The 21530-nt window shown below is 38.6% G+C and overlaps 1 long non-coding RNA gene across 1 annotated transcript in view; it reads left to right on the forward strand.

Moving 5' to 3' along the window:
• Window positions 1-4598: 4598 nt before the first annotated feature.
• Window positions 4599-21530, forward strand: part of LOC106507545 (uncharacterized) — a 92550-nt gene continuing 75618 nt past the window's right edge. The window contains exon 1 of the long non-coding RNA XR_001303592.3: window positions 4599-4867. This is a non-coding gene — a long non-coding RNA (uncharacterized LOC106507545). The remainder of the gene's footprint in view (window positions 4868-21530) is intronic.

A 21530-nucleotide genomic window follows, 5' to 3' on the forward strand; every position in this document is an offset into this window, starting at 1 on the left:
TAGTTTTCATCATACTTCTTACAAATGTTCTGAACTCATCCACTTCTCCCATCCTGGTTCCACACTGCCTAGGGGATAAAATGCAACTACCTTAGCTTAACATACAGAGAAAGCCATGCATTCATCCCTGTGTATTTCCCCAACTTCTTTAGCCACATCTACAAAGAGCCCGTGTTTTCTTGCTTCTGTGAACTTTTGCATATGGTCGTCTCTGTGCTCGGAATAACTTTCTCCCATGGTTGTTTCTCACCAAGTTCATTCCTTAAAACTTAGCTACAGTATCTATCATTCCTTAGGGAAATCGTTTCTTGACCTTCCCCATCACTACCAAGAGCTGAATTCAGACTTTTGATTTGTAATCCCATGGTAGGCTATGATTACCCTTATTAATACCTATTTGTGTCATAGAGTCTGTATTAGGTTTCTATTGCTGCTGTAACAAGTTACCATAAACTTAGTGGCTTAACATGCACTTATTCTCATATTTCTGGAAGTAAGACATTTGAAATGAATTGCAGTGGGATAAAACTAATGTGCTGGTGGAACTGTATCTCTTTCTTGAGGTTCTAGGGGAGAGTCTGTTTCCTTGCTTTTTGCAGCTTCTAAATCCTGCCCATATCTTTGACTCATGGATGGGATGTGGTTTATCTTCAAAGCCAGCATTGGCTGATTAGTCTTTTTTTCACATTGTATCACACTGATACTGATTTTTCTGCCTCTCTTTTCCAGATGTAAGGACTTTTGTGGTAATTTAATCCAACTGGATAATCCAGGAAAATCTGCCTATTTTAGAATAAACTCATTAGAAATTTTTTTTTTTTTTTTTTTTGTCTTTTTGTTGTTGTTGTTGTTGTTGTTGCTATTTCTTGGGCCGCTCCTGCGGCATATGGAGGTTCCCAGGCTAGGGGTTGAATCGGAGCTGTAGCCACTGGCCTACGCCAGAGCCACAGCAACGTGGGATCCGAGCCGCGTCTGCAACCTACACCACAGCTCACGGCAACGCCGGATCGTTAACCCACTGAGCAAGGGCAGGGACCGAACCCGCAACCTCATGGTTCCTAGTCGGATTCGTTAACCACTGCGCCACGACGGGAACTCCCTTGTTTTTTTTTTTTTTTTTTTTTTTTGTCTTTTTGTTGTTGTTGTTGTTGTTGTTGTTGTTGCTATTTCTTCATTAGAAATTTTAAGTACATCTGTCACCTTAATTTCCCTTTGCAGTATAACATAATACATTCAGAAGTTCTGAAGATTAGGATTTTGACCCTCTAGGAGACAATTTTTTGCCTACCACATAGCCACAAATATTACTTAACTTTCATGTGTATAACCACAGTTTCCAGCATTACATAAGTGTTCACCACACAATTTTTCAATTAATTAGTATTTATAAAATCCTTAACAAGTTTTCCTTAGAATCGTGCAAGTTTAAAATTAGCAACATCTTTAAAGTTTAGCTCTTTCACATTTCTTGATCTATAGTAGGGGTTTCCAAAGTTTATCGGTGATGTATGCTTATGTAAATTTTTGTTTCTGCCCTTATAAAACTCCCATTCTTACTCTGATACCCAAAAAGTTACTGAGTACATCACAAATGATGACAACACATTTATTAAATGACTATTTGTTAAAGTTAATAAAAGCCCATTCATTGGCCAAATCTTCTTAAACCCCTACTTAAGTATCATCATCAACTGCAAGTATTGTTGAGTATTTCAAGAATACAGTGACCATTCTGTACATTTTTTTCAGTACTCATCGGAAATATACTATCATCTAAATAGAAACTGTCCTCCTTGACACATAGCCTAAATGATAACTTCCAATTGATTTTTGTCTTGCTAATACATAAATAAAAATATGCCGTGTTTGAAACCACAGGAAAAAAAGTCTATCCATAAGCCCCCACTTTGAAAACAGGATATCAAAAAATACTGTTTTCACAATGAGATATAGGTTGGAAGTTTCATTTGGGCTGATAACCCAAAAGTAGTCAAAAATCACCTCAAAATAAAGAACATCTAAAGAAATATCTTGCCCAATGATCCAGTAACAATACTCTCTGTCTAAATAAGTTACACAAAGGTAATAGTGTTATCTTTGAATAAATTTCTGCTCTACATAACTCGTTGCTTAACTCCACAGCCATTTGTGTGTGTGTGTGTGTGTTGGGGGGGGCATACAGACCGTTTATTAAGGGTGAGGAGAGGAACTACTCGTATAGCACCACCCCCAACCCCGCCCAGGACAGAGTAGGTCATGGAGCCCAAACTATGCTGGGAGAGGGGCTCCTCTGAGGCAATGATACCCCAAATCTTTTGGCCCCAGGCCGAGTAAGCAGAGTGCTGGCCTTGGGAGGCTGAGTTCCTTTCGTCCCATGGCCTTTGAGGGGAGGCTAGGCTGTTGGTGGGGGTGGATAACTGGACTCAGAGCTGGTGGTCCTGCGGGCTGGCCTGGCAAGGAAGCCTGGGTGTGGGTGATGCCTGAGTCGGGGGAGGGTGCGCAGACAGAGGCAGTAACTAGGTGGACACAGTGGTTACAAAATCAGGGGGGACACCCTGGTTACAAAATCACTACTTTGATTTTATGGACTGTGATATTGGAGAAGCCTATTGTCGTTCAAATGTATGGATTAGTGTGATTTAGCACCAGCTTTACTATTCAAAAAGACTTTTTCCATAATCTTTCAGTATCGTGCAATACTAGGGTACTGATGTTATGGTCTGGAAAGGCAAATTAAAAGAGGACATAAAAATTCAAGGGAACTTAACGCTCGTTACAAAGACACGGGATTCAATGCAACAGTATTGACAAAATCAGTCAATTATACTATTAACAAAGATAAATGAAGAGTCAGCCCCTGGACAATTTCTGGGCTTTTAAAAAATCTTATCTAGTTCAAAGTAACTTGAGATGATATTGATTTCCCAGAATATAGAGTAGGTTCCCCTCTTTTCTCTGATATTAGGATCTGTGAAAAGCTGCCTCTTTTTATTTGTGTGATATGATTTTTTTTTCTTTGCAGGTGATATTTCTTGTTTGTCTCCCTAGGTTATTGTCATCAAATTGTTCTGATTAAATGCAAAATATGCAAAGCACTGTGCTGCACTATATAAAAAATATTCAGCAGACGAGGTCCAGCACTTTCATTTCTGTAATCTTCCCAGTTCTGGTTCAGAGTTCCTGATTGCATAGTTTTGTTCTTTCTTTGGTTTTCATGCTGTGGAATTGCTGATGCAATTACAGATTATGGGCAAAACTGTAGATTTCTTGATCGTAGACAGCATAATGAACCAGGGAATCATGAGTATGAATATATTTATATATTTCAATTTTCCTGTAGGATTAAATGAAATTGAGTAAAATTCCTAGCACAGTTCTAGGACCCACTAGTGATCAAAAACAATCATAATTTTCCTCTCTGAAATGACTGAAAAGCACAACAGAAGCACTTTTTGAAACACAGTTGCAAGAGTAAGTCCATAAGGAAAAGGCACGTGTTAAAAAAAAAACAGTTGTAAAAGGCAAGGGCACATATGAATATTCATTAAAGTTTTCACCCTTGTATTCAAAGTTAGGAAGCGTATACCCTGAAGACAAAGGTTAATGATAATGGTATAAATAGAAATCCTCAAATATTTTATCCCATTCTGATTTACACAAAGGAAATCGGGGATAATTAATGAACCTCCATCAGTCATCCCAGAAGATGATATTTTTTTTTCTGATTGTAATTCTTAGGCATGATTAAAGATGATGGTTTTATACAAGTTTTTTTCTTCTGCATTATTTAGCGCCTTTATGTCCTTGATTTTAACTGTAAACTAAATAGCAGTTTATTTCTGTGATAGCTTTCTCATTAATGGAAAAGAGCATGTGGTCAATTTTTGATTAATTATATAGAATAGGTCCCAGATTACTTTGTTTTTATAGTTCAATTAAATCTTTGGGTGAATGCCAAGTCATGCATAGCTTAAAGTTGAAAATAAAGTTCTGGATAAAATTCATGTGTCCCATATTTCAAGGCCTAGCTTGGGTATCAATTACCTGAGTAATAGTTCCTATTTATTAAGCACTTACTGTGAGTCAGAAACCCTGTTAGGTGGTTAGTTACATTATCTCATTTAACCGTAGCAGATGAGGAAACAGTCTCAGAAATGTTTAAGTAACGTTTTGAAGAAGTCACACAACTTTTCGAAGACGTCATACAACTAGGAAATGCTGGAGTTGACATTCTGATGCTGGACCCTTTAATTCTGAGTAAAGGCTATGGCATTATTTCACTGCCTATTTTAGCCTTAGACCCTCCATTACTTGGGAGGGATTCATCAAAAAATCTTGTTAAGGTGGTTTTATACTGTCGAGTAGTTAAGCTGGGACTGTTTTCCAGAATTTCCTTCTCTGCATAAATCTGAATTAGGGTTAACTACAAGGGAAAAATGCATACGGTTTGGAAGGCAGAAGCCAAGCAGCACCTATTGTGTTCTGAAGGTCAGCGTTGGACTCCAGGCACCACTAAAGCTTGCCCAACTGTGCTGATAGGCTGGCTTATCTTGGTGTTGTGGGACAGTTAGCAGGCCCTCAGCTCCTTCATCTTCTGTGAGGGCTGGGCCAGATAAAGGGGAAGTTCTGTGGTGAAATCACTGGCTGCTTCTGCACATTGCCCAGATCCACAGAGCAGTGGTTTGTGGAAAGACTGCGGTAGTTCCTGTTTGCCCTTGTGAGATAGAGTTTTTCTGGGTTTTCCTTGGACTGTCTGAGCTTTTCTTCCTTTCTCCTGGCCCTGCTGCCCTGCAGTGACTTTAGGACCACTTCCAGACTGAAAAGAAACAACTTTTTGTGGAGTTCTCCACCAGGCTCCACTAATGGGGTGAGGTTTAACCTTTATAATAAATCACTTACTCGGCATCACACCTAGAGGTTCTGCCTCCCTGACAGAATCCTGACTGGTGCACCTGTAAAGTATGTCTTGAGATGGTCATGGCAGACAGGTTATTTCTGGAACATTCTGGAAGTATATCTTTGAAGCATACTATAACCTATTTCTGTTAAGTTACAAGTTAAAGTTTTGTTTTGTTTTGTTTTTTGCTTAAGAGTGAAAGAGAGTGATTTAAAAAGCTGAGATAATCTCTCTAAAGCTCATTTTATCAAAAAACTGCATTAAGTATATTAGAATCACAGTATGATTTTCATGCTTAAATTTGAATTCATGAGTCCAAAATGCCAGCTTGTATTATTCACTGGCTCTTGACTATGAATCTCTTGTAAGTCATCCAAAAATAATTTGCATAGGATCAGTTCTAATCTCTGCTCTTGAATGTCTTGTGCTTTGTATGAATTAAGGTGATTAGCTTGTAATTACTTTATTTACTTAGAACCCTCCTCAGTTTCTGTATTACCCTGCTTTTAATACAAGAAATGTATTAAATCCACATCTAAATTGACTTTGAAGTATTTAAAAATCTATGTGACAGATAATTATGTATTCTTTTTCCTCCTCCACATTACACAGAACCAGCTTAATTTGTTATCTCATTTGAGATTTTTGGATTATCCATGCACACGGGCCTGTGTAATGTCAGGCTACACATCTCATCAGACTCTCCTCTATCTAAAAAAAGAATTGAAGTGTATCTAACATGTGCTTCTTTTTCTTCTATTTTTATCCTTTGTTTATACTTCATGAGTCTTCATATTTGTAAGAAACTGAGACAAAGTATCTTTGCCAAAAGTCCCATTAACATGACAGTAATAAAATCTGGTAAAGGAGTCAGAAATATAATAGCCTTTTCCAATTGTCTTTAATGTTTAACATGTATCACCATGCATTAACTTAATATTTATAAGAAAAGTGTAGAATAAGCAAATATTATCAGCCTTATTTCAAATATGAGGAAATTGAGAGTCAATGATTTTAATGACAAAATCAAAGAGCAAAAAAAGTGATTAAGTCAAGATTTGAAGTCTGGTTCATCAATTTTTGACTGTGTAATGTATTCAATTTTTCTTTTTAATGGAAAGCAAATGGTATAGACGAAAGTGCCCATACTTTAGAATTTTATAACTCTTTGGATATACACCTATGATTTTAACTGCAGCCGTATGACTTTGACCAAGTCATTTAATTTGTCTAATCCACTTTTTTTCTGATTCATAAGTGAGAGCATAACATTTAACTTGCAGTCTTATCATGGAAATGCTCCCATAATGTTTTATAGTATGGAATCATTGCTTATCAAATTTGCAGATGATTAACCTATGATTATTGATCTCTTAATGAACATTTGTTTTATCTGAGTACTCAGTCCTAAAATGTTTGAATCCCTAAATAATGAGGTTACTTTTTCAGGTTATTTTTACTCTTAAAATATGCAGTTAATATTATAGGATAATGGTTCTCAAATTAAGCATGTATTAGAATCACCTGAGGAGCTTGATAAAACACATATTATTTCAACTTCAGAATTTGTGATCCAGTAGATCTGAAATGGGATCCAAGAATTTGCATTTCTAATAAATTCTCAGTTGTTGCTACTGCTGCCTAAGGATGATACTTTGAGAACCTTTGTTATTGCTGAAAATATCAGAGAAGATATAATATGATGAATAAAACTTTATTTTCCAAATAAAAGAAAAACCTCACATGCAAATAAAAAGGACTTGACTTAATACATGTATTTTAATACACTTTGTTGTTTAGAACCATTTTAGATTTATGGAACTATTGAGAATATACTGGAGAGTAACTATATGCCACACACCAAACTTTATTATTATTATTATATAATGATTTTATTTTTTCCATTAGCACTAGTTTACAATGTTCTGTCAATTTTCTACTGTACAGCATGGTGACCCAGTTACACATACATGTATACATTCATTTTTCTCACAATATCATGCTCCATCATAAGTGACCAGACATAGTTCCCAGTGCTACACAGCAGGATCTCATTGCTAATCCATTCCAAAGGCAATAGTCCGCATCTCTTAACCCCAGGCTCCCCATCCATCCCACTCCCTCCCCCTCCCCCTTGGCAACCACAAGTCTATTCTCCAAATCCATGGTTTTCTTTTCTGTGGAAAGGTTCATTTGTGCCATATATTAGATTCTGGTTATAAGTGATATATATGGTATTTGTCTTTCTCTTTCTGACTTACTTCACTCAGTATGAGAGTCTCTAGTTCCATCCATGTTGCCACAAATGGCATTATTTTGTTCTTTTATATGGCTGAGTAGTATTCCATTGTGTATATATACCACCTCTTCCTAATCCAATCATCTGTCAGCAGACATTTGGGTTGTTTCCGTGTCTGGGCTATTGTGATTAGCACTGCAATGGACATGCGGGTGCATGCGTCTTTTTAAAGAAAAGTTTTGTCCGGATTTATGCGCAAGAGTGGGATTGTTGGGTCATATGGTAGTTCTATGTGTAGTTTTCTAAGATACCTCCATGCTGTTCTCCATAGTGATCGTACCAGGTTCCATTCCCAGCAACAGTGCAGGAGGGTCCCCTTTTCTCCACACCCCCTCCAGCATTTGTTATTTGTGTACTTATTAATGAGGGCCACTCTGACTGGTGTGAGGTGGTATCTCGTGGTAGTTTTGATTTTCATTTCTCTAAAAATCAGTGATGTTGAACACTTATTCATGTGATTGTTGGCCATTTGTATATCTTCCTTGGAGAAATGTCTATTCAGGTCTTTTGCCCATTTTTCTATTGGGTTGCTGGCTTTTTCAATGTTGAGTTGTGTAAGTTGTTTGTATACTTTAGAGATTAAACTTTTGTCTGTTGCATCATTTGTAACTATTTTCTCCCATTCTGTAAGCTGTCTTTTTGTTTTCTTTTTGGTTTTGTTTGCTGTGCAAAAGCTTGTTAGTTTGATTAGGCCCCATTGATTTATTATTGCTTTTATTTCTGTTGCTTTGGGAGGCTGACCTGAGAAAACATTCATGAGGTTGATGTCAGAGAATGTTTTACCTATGTTCTCTTTCAAGAGTTTGATGTTGTCTTGTCTTATATTTAAGTCTTAAAGCCATTTTGAGTTTGTTTTTGTGTATGGTGTGAGGATGTATTCTAGTTTCATTGATTTGCATGCAGCTGTCCAGGTTTCCCAGCAATACTTGCTGAAGAGACTGTTTTGTCCCATTTTATGTTCTTACCTCCTTTGTGAAAGATTAATTGACCATAGGTGTCTGAGTTTATTTCTGGGTTCTCTGTTCTGTTCCATTGGTCTGTATGTCTGTTTTGGTACCAGTACCACACTGTCTTGATGACTGTAGCTTTGTGATATTGCCTAAAGTCTGAGAGAGTTATGATGCCTCTTGCTTGGTTTTTGTTCCTCAGAATTGCTTGGCAATTCTGGGTCTTTTGTGGTTCCATATGCATTTTTGGATTGTTTGTTCTAGTTCTGTGAAAAATGTCATTGGGTAATTTGATAGGGATCACATTGAATCTGTAGATTGCTTTGGGTAGTATGGCCATTTTTACAATATTAATTTTTCCCACCCAGGAGCATAGAGTATCTTTGCATTTCTTTGAATCCTCTTTAATTTCTTTGATTAATGGTTTATAGTTTTCAGCATATAAGTCTTTCACTTGCTTGGTCAGGTTATTTCCCAGGTATTTTATTTTTTGGGATACAATTTTAAAAGTTATTGCATTTTCGCATTCCTTTTCTCATATTTCCGTGTTAGTATACAGAAATGTGACTGATTTCTGATTGTTAATCTTATATCCTGCTACTTTGTTCAATTTATTGATCAGTTCAAGTAGTTTTAGGGTTGATTCCTTGGGGCTTTCTATATATAGTATCATGTCATTTGCATATAATGGCAGTTTTACCTCTTCTCTTCCTATTTGGATGCCTTTTATTTCTTTTGTTTATCTGATTGCCGTGACTAGGACTTCCGGTACTATACTGAATTACAGTCGTGAGAGTGGTCATCCTTGTCTTGTTTCAGAATTTAGTGGGAAGGCTTTCAATTTTTCTCCATTGAGTATTATATTTGCTGTGGGTTTGTCGTAAATGGCTTTTATCATATTAAGGTATGTTCCCTCTATACCCACTGTGGTAAGAGTTTTGATCATGAATGGATGTTGGACTTTGTCAAATGCTTTTTCTGGATCTATTGAGATGATCATGTGGTTTTTGACTTTTCTTTTGTTAATGTGGTATATGACATTGATTGATTTGCATATGTTGAACCATCCTTGTGCAGCTGGGATGAATCTCACCTTGTCGTGGTGTATGATCTTTTTTATATATTGTTGGATTCAGTTGGCTAAAATTTTGTTGAGAATTTTTACATATATATTCATCAAAGATATTGGCCTATAGTTTTATTTTTTTAGTGGTACCTTTGTCTGGCTTTGGAATTAGGGTGATGATGGCATCATAGAATGTCTTTTGGAGTGTTCCTTCTTCTGGAAACTTTTGGAAAATTTTAAGGAGAATGGGTGTAAGTTCCTGTTTGTATGTGTGGTAGAATTCGCCTGTGAAGCCATCTGGTCATTGACTTTTATTTGTAGGAAGTGTTTTTATGACATATTCAATTTCATTTCTAGTGGTCAGTGTGTTCAGTTGATCTGTTTCTTCTTGATTCAGTTTTGGAAGGCTAGAAGTCTCTAGAAAGTTGTCCGTTTCTTCAAGGTTTTCAAATTTGTTAGCATACAATTGTCCATAGTATTCTCTCATGGTTTTTTGTATTTCCGTAGTATCGGTTGTGACTTTTCCTTTTTCATTTCTTATTTTGATTATTTGGTTTTTTTTCTCTTCTTCTTGGTGAGTCTATCCAGAGGTTTGCCAATTTTGTTTACCTTTTCAAAACCAGCTCTTGGTTTGATTGATTTTTTCTATTGTTTTTTGAATCTCTATATTCCATGTGCACTTGAGAAGAATGTATATTCTGGTTTTTTTGGATGTAATGTCCTGAAAATGTCGGTTAAGTCTAACTTTTATACTGTGCCATTTAGGATTCCTGTTACCTTATTGATTTTCTGTCTAGAGGATCTTTCCGTTGATGTGCGTGGGGTGTTAAAGTCTCCTACTATGATTGTATTCTCATCAATTTCTCCTTTTACGTCTGTTGGTATTTGTTGTAAGTATCTGGATGCTCCTATATTAGGGGCATATATATTGATGATTGTAATATCCTCTTCTTGAATGGATCCTTTAACCATTAAATAGTGTCCTTCTTTGTCTTTCTTTATGGCCTTCATTTTAAACTATTTTGTCTGATATGAGTATTTCAACTCCTGCTTTCCTGTCTTGTCCATTGGCATAAAATATCTTTTCCCATGCCCTCACTTTCAGTCTATATGTGTCCTTTGCCCTAAGGTGAGTTTCTTGTAGACGGCAGATTGAAGGTTTCTTTTTTTATCCAATCTGCCACTCTGTGTCTTTTGATTGGAGCATTCAGTCCATTGACATTTAATGTGATTATTGATAGATATGTATTTATTGCCATTTTAAATTTTGTTTTCCAGTTGATTCTTTGTTTCTCATTTCTTCTTTTCTTTTTTTGGTTGGATGGTTTCCATTTATTTTATGCTAGAGTACTTTTCTTTTCCATTTTTGTGAATGTAATGTTTGGTTTTGATTTGTGGTTGTCCTGTTTCTTTAAGTACATTAACCACTTCCCATATCTGCTTGCTTTAGCATGATAGTAACATAGGGCTCAAACACATCATTAAAATAAAAACAGAATCTATGTTTTCTTACTTTCCTTCCCCACATTGTATGATTTTGATGTCTTTTTTTTTTTTTTTAACATGTTCATGTGTAGATCTGTATACTGGTTTATTTAAGTAATTGCTTTCCAATTGTGGTTTCCTCCGCGTTAATTCTTCTTTTTTTTTTTTTAATTTAGAAAAGCCTTTCAGTATTTCTTTTATTTTTTTTAATATAGCAGTTAATTTAATTTCTTTTTTTCCATTTTTATTGTTACTCAAATGAATTTATCACATCTGTAGCTGTATAATGATCATAACAATCTCATTTCACAGGATTTCCATCCCACAGCCCAGGCACTTTCCCCCACCCCCCAAACTGTCTCCTCCGGAGACCATAAGTTTTTCAATGTCTGTGAGTCAGCATCTGTTCTGCAAAGAAGTTCCGTCTGTCCTTTTTATCAGATTCCACATGTCAGTGAAAGCATTTGATGTTGGTATTTCATTGTATGGTTGACTTCACCTAGCATGATAGTTTCTAGGTCCATCCAGGTTGCAAAAAAATGCTGGTATTTTGTTCTTTTTAATGGCTGAGTAATATTCCATTGTGTATATGTACCACCTCTTCTGGATCCACTCCTTTGTCGATGGACATTTAGGTTGTTTTCACGTCTTGGCTATTGTAAATAGCGCTGCAATGAACATTGGAGTACATGTGTCTTTGCGAGTCATGGTTTTCTCTGGATAGATGCCCAGGAGTGGGATTGCTGGATCAAATGGTAGTTCTATATTTAGTTTTCTGAGGCATCTCCATACTGCTTTCCACAGTGGTTGTACCAATTTACAATCCCACCAACAGTGTACTAGTGTTCCTTTTTCTCCATATCCTCTCCAGCACTTATTGTTTGTAGACTTTTGGATGATAGCCATTCTGGCTGGTGTAAGGTGTTACCTCAGAGAGGTTTTGATTTGCATCTCTCTAATAATGAGTGATGTTGAAAATTTTTCATGTGTTTCTTGGCCATCTGTATGTCTTCTTTGGAGAATTGTCTATTTAGATCTTCTGTCCATTTTTGGATGGGGTTGTTTGTTTTTTTTGTTATTGAGCTGCAGAAGGTGTTTATAAATTTTGGAGATGAATCCCTTGTCAGTCGATTCACTTGCAAAGATTTTCTCCCATTCTGTGGGTTGTCTTTTTGTGTTGTTTAGGGTTTCCTTTGCTGTGAAAAAACTTTGAAGTTTGATTAGATCCCATTTGTTTATTTTTCTTTTTATTGTCAATTCTCTGATAGGTGGATCTGAAAAGATGTTGCTGTCATTTATGTCAGAGAGTGTTTGGCCTATGTTTTCCTCTAGGAGTTTGATAGTGTCTGGTCTTCTACCTAGGTCTTTAATCCATTTGGAGTTTATTTTTGTGTATGGTGTTAGGGAGTGTTCTAATTTCATTCTTTTCCATGTGGCTGTCCAGTTTTCCCAGCACCATTTATAGAACAAGCTGTCCTTTCTCCATTGTATATTCTTGCCTCCTTTGTCATAGATTAGTTGGCTGTAGGTGCGTCAGTTGAATTCTGGGCTTTCTATCCTGTTCCACTGATCTCTATTTCTGTCTTTGTGCCAGTACCATGCAGTTTTGATGACTGTTGCTTTGTGCTATAGTCTGAAGTCCAGGAGCCTGATTCCTCCAGCTCCATTTTTCTTTTTCAGGATGTCTTTGGCTATTCTGGGTCTTTTGTGCTTCCAAACAAACTTTAAAATATTTTGTTCAAGTTCTGTGAAAAATGTCCTTGGTAATTTGATAGGGGTTGCATTTAATCTGTAGATTGCCTTACATAGTATAGTCATTTTGATAATATTAACTCTTCCAATCCACAAGCATGGTATATCTTTCCATCTATTTGTGTTATCTTTGATTTCTTTCATCAGTGGCTTGTAGTTTTCAGAGTATAGGTCTTTTGTTTCTTTAGGTAGGTTTACTCCTAGGTATTTTATTCTTTTGGATGTGATGGTAAACGGGATTGCTTCCCTAATTTCCTTTTTTGCTTTTTCATTGTTAGTATATAGAAATGCTGTCGATTTCTGTGTATTGATCTTGTATCCTGCGACTTTGCCAAATTCGTGGATGAGCTCTAATAGGTTTCTGGTAGAGTCTTAGGATTCTCTAGGTATAGTATCATTTCATCTGCAAATAGCGAGTTTTACTTCTTCCTTTCTAATTTGGATTGCTTTTATTTCTTTTACTTCTCTGATTGCTGTGGCTAGGACTTCCAGAACTATGTTGAAGAGTAGTGGTGAAAGCAGACATCCTTGTCTTGTTCCTGATCTCAGCAGGAATTCGTTCAGCTTTTCACCATTGAGAATGATGTTCACTGTGGGTTTGTCGTATATGGCCTTTATCATGTTGAGGTAGGTTCCCGTTATGCCCATTTTCTGAAGGGTTTTTATCAGAAATTGTTGGATTTTGTCAAAGGCTTTTTCTGCGTCTATTGAGAGGATCATATGGTTTTTATTCTTCAGCTTGTTAATGTGGTGTATCACACTGATGGATTTGTGGATATTGAAGAACCCTTGCATCCCTGGGATAAATCCCACTTGATCATGATGTACAATCCTTTTAATGTATTGTTGGATGCAGTTTGCTAGTATTTTGTTGAGGATTTTTGCATCGATGTTCATTAGTGAAATTGGCCTGTAGTTTTCTTTTTTTGTGGTATCTTTGTCTGGTTTTTGTATCAGGGTGATGGTGGCCTCATAGAATGTGTTTGGGAGTATCCCTTCCTCTGCAATTTTTTGAAATAGTTTCAGAAGGAGAGATGTTAGCTCCTCTCTAAATGTTTGATAGAATTCACCTATGAAGCCATCTGGTCCTGGACTTTTGTTTGTTGGAAGTTTTTTAATCCTAGTTTCAATTTCAGTGCTTGTGATGGGTCCATTCATCTTTTCTATTTCATCTTGGTTTATTCTTGGAAGATTGTACTTTTCTAAGAATTTGTCCATTTCTTCTAGGTTGTCCATTTTATTGGCATATAGTTGCTTATGGTAGTCTCTTATGATCCTTTGTATTTCTGTGATGTCCGTTGTTACTTCTCCTTTTTCATTTCTAATTTTATTGATTTGAGTCCTCTCTCTTTTTTGCTTGATAAGTCTGGCTAAGGGTTTATCAATTTTGTTGATCTTTTCAAAGAACCAGCTTTTCGTTTCATTGATCTTTTCTATGGTTTTCTTCAATTCTATTTCATTGATTTCTGCTCTGGTCTTTATGATTTCTTTCCTTCTACTAACTTTAGGTCTTGTCTGTTCTTCTCTCTCGAGCTGCTTTAGATGTAAAGTTAGCTTGTTTATTTGGGCTTTTTCTTGTTTCCTGAGGTGGGCTTGTATTGCTATAAACTTTCCTCTTAGAATGGCTTTTGCTGCATCCCATAGGTTTTGGAGTGTCGTATCTTCATTGTCATTTGCTGCTAGGTATTTTTTAATTTCCTCTTTGATTTCTTCAGTGATCCATTGGTTGTTTAGTAGCATGTTGTTTAGTCTCCATGTGTTTGTGTTTTTTGCAGTTTTTTCTTGTTGTTGATTTCCAGTTGTATAGTGTTGTGGTTGGAAAAGATGCTTGATATGATTTCAATTTCCTTAAAGTTACTGAGGTTGGATTTGTAGCCCAGGATATGATCAGTCTTAGAGAATGTTCCATGTGCACTTGAGAAGAATGTGTATTCTGTTGCTTTTGGATGAAATGTCCTATAAATATCTATTAAGTCCATCTTGTCTAATGCTTCATTCAGGGCCTGTGTTTCCTTATTGATTTTCTGTCTGGTTGATCTGTCCATTGCTGTAAGTGGGGTGTTAAAGTCCCCCACTATGATTGTGTTATTGTCGATTGCTCCTTTTAAGGTTGTTAGCAGTAGCCTTATATATTGTGGTGAACCTGTGTTGGGTGCGTAGATATTTAAAATTGTTATATTATCTTCTTGGATTGATCCTCTTATCATTATGTAATGTCCTTTTTTGTCCCTGAAAATATTCTTCATTTTAAAGTCTATTTTGTCTGATATGAGTATTGCTACTCCAGCTTTCTTTTGATCCCCATTTGCATGAAATATTTTCTTCCATCCTCTCACTTTCAATTTGTATATGTCCCTAGAAGTGAAGTGGGTCTCTTGAAGACAGCATATATATGGGTCTTGTTTTTGTATCCATTCAGCCAGTCTATGTCTTTTGGCTGGGGCGTTTAGTCCATTCACATTCTTGATATATATGTTTTTAGTGCCATTTTATTAATTACTTTGGATTTGTTTTTGTTGCTCTTTTTCCTTTCCTTCTTCCCTTGTTTTTTTCTGCCTATAGAAATTCCTTTAGTATTTGTTGTAAGGCTGGTTTAGTGTCACTGAATTCTCTCAGCTTTTGCTTATCTGTGAAGGTTTTGATTTCTCCTTCAAATCTGAACGAGAGCCTTGCTGGGTAGAGTAATCTTGCTTGGAGGTTTTTTCCTTTCATCACTTTGAGTATATCATGCCACTCCCTTCTGTTGAAAAATCTGCTGATAGCCTTATCAGGGTTCCCTTGTATGTTATTTGTCTCTTTTCCCTAGCTGCTTTCAAGATTTTCTCTTTGTCTTTAATTTTGGTCAGTTTGATTAATATGTGTCTCAGGGTGTTCCTCCTTGGGTTTATTTTATATGGTACTTGTTGTGCTTCCTAGATTTGAGGGAGTGATTCCTTCCCCATGTTAGGGAAATTTTCGGCTATTATCTCTTGGAATATTTTTTCTGTCTCCTTCTCTTGCTCTTCTCCTTCTGGCACCCCTATAATACAGATGTTGGTGTGTTTCACATTGTCCCAAAGTTCTCTGAGACTCTCTTCATTTCTTTTCAATCTCTTTTCTCTTTTCTGTTCTGCATCCATAATTTCCACTAATCTGTCCTCCACCTTGCTTATTCGTTCTTCTGCCTCCTGTGTTCTGCTGTTGGCTGCTTCTAGTGAATTTTTTATTTCAGTTATTGTATTTCACATCTCTTCTTGTTTATGTTTTATATCTTGTATCTCTTTGGTCAGTGTTTCCTGTAAGTTATCCATCTTTGCCTCCAGTTTATTTCCAATGTCTTGCATCATCTTCAGCATCAACAGTCTTTTTCCTGGAGGCTGAGAATCTCATCATGGCTTAGCTGTTTTTCTGGGGTTTTTCCTTTCTCCCTCATCTGAGTTATAGTTCTCTGTCTTTTCATTTTTATAGGTGTTTGGTGTGGTGACCTTCTTACAGATAATAGAGTTATAGCTTCTCTTACTTCTGATGTCTGCCCCCCTGTGGCTGAAGTCAGTGTGGGGGCTTGCTGTAGGCTTCCTGATGGGAGGGGCTGATGCCTGCCCCCTGGTAGGAGGAGCTGATTCTAATCCCTCTGGTGGGTGGGGCTTAGTCTCTGGATGGGATTAGAGGCAGCTGTGTGCCTGAGGGGTCTTTAGGCAGCCTGTTTACTAAGGGGCGGGGCTGTGATCCCACCTGGGTTGTTGTTTGCCCTGGGGCTTCTCAGTGCTGATGGGTGGGGCCAGATTTTCCCAAAATGGCCACCTCCAGAGAAAGGCACTGCTGCTGAATATTCCTGAGAGTTTTGCCTTCAATGTCCTTCTCTCACAACAAGCCATATTCACCCCTGTTTTCCCAGGATGTCCTCCAAGAACTGCAGTCAGGTTCGACCCCAATTCCTATGGAGACCTTGCTCTGTCCTGGGACCCAGTGCACGTGAAAGTCCATGTGCGCCTTTTAAGAATGGGGTCTCCATTTCCCCCAGTCCCGTGGAGCTCCTGTGCACAAGCCCCACTGGCTTTCAATGCCAGATGCTCTGGGGCTCTTTCTCCTTGTGCCAGATCCCCACACATGAGAGTTTGATGTGTGGCTCAGAACTCTCACTCCTGTAGGTGAGTCTCTGTGAACCAGTTAGTTTCCAGTCTGTGGAGCTTCCCACCCAGGAGGTATGGGGTTGTTTATATCGCGGAATCGCCCCTCCTGCCTCTTTTTGTGTCCTCCTCTTTTTCTTCTGGAGTAGGATATCTTTTTTAAGGTTTCCAGTCCATTTTGGTGAAGAGTGCTCAGTCTTTAGTTGTGAATTTTGTTGTTTTTAGGAGAGAAGTTGAGCTCCAGTCCTTCTATTCTGCCATCTTAATCAGTCAGTGGTTTCCCAGTATTTCTTTTAGAATGGGTTTAGTATTGCTGTATTCTTTTAGCTTTTGTTTGTTGGGAAATTCTTTATTTCCCCTTCTATTTTATTTTTTTTATTTTTTAATTTTTTTTATTTTTTGTCTTTTTTGTTGTTGTTGTTATTGTTGTTGTTGTTGTTGCTATTTCTTGGGTCGCTCCTGCGGCATATGGAGGTTCCCAGGCTAGGGGTTGAATCGGAGCCGTAGCCACCGGCCTACACCAGAGCCACAGCAACGTGGGATCCGAGCTGCATCTGCAACCTACTCCACAGCTCACTGCAACGCTGGATCGTTAACCCACTGAGCAAGGGCAGGGACCAAACCTGCAACCTCATGGTTCCTAGTCGGATTCGTTAACCACTGCGCCACGACGGGAACACCCCCTTCTATTTTAAATTATATTCTTGCTGGATAGAGTGTTCTAGGTTGCAATTTTTTTTCCTTTCAGCACTTTTAATATATCTTGCCACTCCCTCTGGCCTATACTGTTTCTCTAGAGAAATCTACTGATAGCCTCACGGTGGTTCCTTTATAATTAACACTTTGCTTTTCTACTGCTGCCTTTAGAATCCTCTCTTCATCTTTAACTTTTGCCATTTTTATTACACTATGTTTTGGTTTGGACCCATTTGGGTTCAACTTGTTTGGGGCCCTCTATGTTTCCTGTATTTTGATATCAGTATCCTTGAGATTTGCAAAGTTTTCAGCCATAATTTCTTCAAATATATTTTCAATCCCCTTTTCTTTTTCTTCTCTTTCTGGAATTCATATTATGAGTAGATTGGCCCGCTTTATATTATCACATAGGTCTCTTATATTGCTTTCATGTTTTTTTATTTGGCTTTTTCTGTCTGCTGTCCTGGTAGGGTGATTTCCGTTATTCTATCTTCCATGTCACTAATCTGTTCCTCTGCATTATTCATTCTGCTCATTATTGCCTTTAGCTCAGTTTGAATCTCTGCAAATGAATTTTCTAGTCTTTCTTGGCTCCTCCTTATACTTCTAGTTCCTTTCTGAGGGAATCTGCATTACTGTTCATATCCTCTCTTAATCCCTTCAGCATTTTCACTGTCTCCCTTTTGAACTCAATATCTGTCAGACTGCAGAGCTCTGTTTCATTGCTGACTGTTTTAGGTGAATTCTCCTCTTCCTTTAACTGGGAATGGTTTCTGTGCTTCTTCATCTTGCTTGTGTTTTTCTTTCTCTGTGAGTTTGAGGAAGCCAAACTGTAGTCTTATGAGGCTACTTCTATGCAAGAGTACCCCTTTGTATTTTGGTGGGGGGAGTTACTATTTATTTTTGGTGTGGGAGTTTGAATCTTAGCTGTTTCTTTCTTTGGTGTAAGCAGGCTGTTATCCCCAGAATGCTCAGTGTGTTTTCAGGGAGAAGGAGGCAATGGGAAGGGCCAGCACTTAGTGCCTGTTTGTTGGGTTCTCAACAGCAGAAAGGACTGCAGGAAGGTGGTGAAGGCTGCTCCTAGTTGCAGGGCCCTGGAAGGTGGTAACGAGCTCTAGGCAGATCTCCAAGGTGACCAGAGCATTTGGCAATAGAAGCAGCAGGGTGTGTGAGTTCCCAAGGGAGTGAGAGCAACAACAGCTTGTGTTCAATTGCAGTGCCCTCCTTGGAGGTGCTTGGAACCACAGGTGGTGCCTGTTCAGGGACCCCTAGTAGGAGCAGACCATGGTCACCTCTGGGGCAGTGATAATTGCAGTGGTTTGCCCCTGCAACCCGTAGACCTTGCATGAAGCAATCCATCCCACTTAGCCCACGCAGGAGGTGCTGCACCAGCTGCTCCTAGTTGTAGGGTCTTGGGAAGGGACAGTGACCAAGTGACTGGGTGCTGCCCAGAGTGTTTGGCAGTGGCAGCTGCAGGGCAGGTGTGTTCCCAGGGGAGTGAGAGCAACAGCGTATGGTACTTTTTTTATGTTTTGCTAACCCCTCAGGTGACTGGGGTCACAGGTGGAGCCCACTCACAGGCCCCCAATGATGGCAAGCCACACCTCCCTCTGGCCTCTGAGACGACTGCTGTGGTCTGTCCCTGCTGCTTGTAAATCGTGCAAGAGGCACCCTGTCGCACTTAGCCCCCTGAGGCCCTTAGCCCTCATAAGAGGTGCCTGGCCACTGGTAGCCTGCCCAAGAAGCGCCCAATCTCCCCTAAACGAGCAAGAGGCTTCTTGGCCTGCACCAGAACCGCCCCGCCCTCTGAGAGCCCACGGGCCTGTGCACGCTCAGGTGCAGGGAGTTTCCGATGGTGTCCGCCCCTCCCCAACAATGGCACCTTGCCTCTCCTGGAGTCCGGGCCTTCTCCCAGGTTCTCTCTGCTGTGGCATTCCTGTCCCCTGCCTGTGGCGCACTGCTCCCTAGCCCCTTAGGCTATCTCAACACTACCAACCCCAGTCTTCTCCCCAGGACTGACCTCTAGAGCCTAAGTCTCAGCGCCCAGCCCCTGCCTAAGCATCTCAAGCTGTGGTGTCTGGGCCAGTGGTTCAGATGATCTGTATGGCTCTTGCTCTGCTTTGTTGTTTTCAGTCCAGCTGCTGCACTTTTCTCGGTGACTTTGAGGTCCCTCTGGGCTGATCTTTCTGGGTGGCTTTGAGGTCCCTCTGGGCTGATCTTTCTGGGTGGCTTTCCAGGATGTGGGTTCCTTTTCTCCTTCACAACTCCCTCTTGGAAATGCTAGTCCTGTCCTGATTCCTTTTCTTTTTTTTTTTTTTTCTTTTGTTCTGCCCAGTTATGTCAAGAGTTTCTTGTCCTTTTTGGAGGTTTAAGTTCTTCTGCCAGCATTCAGTGGATGTTCTGTGTGCGTCATTTTACATGTAGATGTGTTTTTTTGTGTATTTGTGGGAGAAGGTGAGTGTGACCTCTTACTCCTCTGCCATCTTACTCTGCAAATTTTATTATTATTAACATTTTATATTAGCATGACATATGGTTACCTTCAATAAATGAATACTGATGCATTGTTATTAACTGTGGTCCATAGTTTATTCCGATTTTCTTATTTTTCATCTGATGTCTTTTTTTGATTCCAGTATACAATATTTATTTGGTTGGTTTTGAGTACTTTCTTATTTTTGTTTTTATTTTTCTCTGTGTCTGTTTTTTGAGAACTTTACTGCTTTCTGACACTACAATTGCTTCAAACTTATCTTGTATTATTTTCTTCCCTAGTCTGAGAATCAGCTAGTTCTCCAAAGATTCCTGGTTACTTTTACTGGAGAATGTTATTAGAAATTGAGATCTAGAGAGTAGGTGTGCTCTTTACTGCTAAGTTACTTCTTATAGATCAGCTCATCTGACAGAGCAAAAAATATAGGATTTATACTAACTGTGTTTATGCGTATCCTAACTTCGTCAGCCATAACAAGATACCACTGTGAGGTGGCTTAAAAACAGAAATATATGTTCTTGTAGCTCTGGAAGCTAGAAATCGGGGACAAGATTCCAACTTGGGCAAGTTCTGGTAAAGGCTCTCTTCCTAGTTTTGCAGATGTCTACTTTCTTGCTGTGCCCTCAAAGGGCCTGAAGAAATAGACATCAAAGAGAACATATTGACCAAATGTATAATAGCAAAATGCAGTGCTGATTTGATGGAGATAGTACATTTCTTAATATGATGTTGTGTATGGAGGCCCTAATGGATAAGATCACAGCATTAAAGTTGTAGTAACGCACTGTGAGACACTGTTCCTTCTTTCCGGGTGTCTGAATAGGCAAAATTGGGCTGTCAAATGGAAAAGCAGTGGAAGAGCTCTTCATTAATTAGTCCTCGTATGTAGCAAGTTTAAATCTTTGATGTTCAAGTTTTAACTTATATTGGGCCACATTAATATTTTAACTGGGAACCCTGAACTTCTAGCATCCCCCAAAATGTCCTCAATATTCAGGCTATAAGAGGTAGGTGATAAATTCAGATTCCCTCTCTGATATCCTGCAAGAATCTAAAATAGCAGCTCAGGGCCATTCTAAAAGACAGTATGGACTACCAAGAAGAGAAATGGGAAACTCTGCTTAGTACATTTAAAGTCATATTTGTGAAGTAATAATGGAATCAATGTCATATCCCATAATGATGAAATCAGACAATTCCCTGGGAAGGAAAATCAATATCAGACAAAAAAAGCCTGTTAGGTAGAGCTACCTAGCATTTTTGGCGGTGGTTGAACTTGTTACTCTTGATCTGGGTGCTTTCACTGGCCATGATCTGGAGGCCCAAACTTTCTAAATAAACTGTTGTTTCAACCAAGCATGGCAAATGCTGGCCGACATGTCATTGATTGTGGCTATGCAAGCTCTGCAGCACAAAGACCTTGCTGGCCTGCCTGTAACCAGCTGAACTAACAACAGAGACAAAGGTCCCAGAATATTTAGTTAAATTAGAGGAACAACTACACGCTAATACTAGAAGTCCAGTCTTAACCACAGATATTTTATTCGAAAAATAAACCAATACCCTGCTAACAAGTACCAAACGAGTCCATATGATTCAAAACCTATTTTCAGCATAATCCACATCATCTCTTAACCAAGCCAAACCTTGGATTTGTTGAGAACTTTCCGATTCAGCCATCCTTCACTGGAGTTTTAAGTGTACTGGGAAGGTTCCAGGGGTAAATTTTAATTTACTTTAATTTCTAGGAGCACGTCCTGATTTTTCTCTTCCAACTTTACTGATAGG

This window comes from Sus scrofa, chromosome 5, assembly GCF_054392235.1.
Source record: "Sus scrofa isolate SSC_HxYL_T2T_F1_AM1 chromosome 5, Sscrofa_HxYL_maternal_Yorkshire_Landrace_v2.0, whole genome shotgun sequence".
Taxonomy (NCBI): Eukaryota; Metazoa; Chordata; class Mammalia; order Artiodactyla; family Suidae; genus Sus; species Sus scrofa.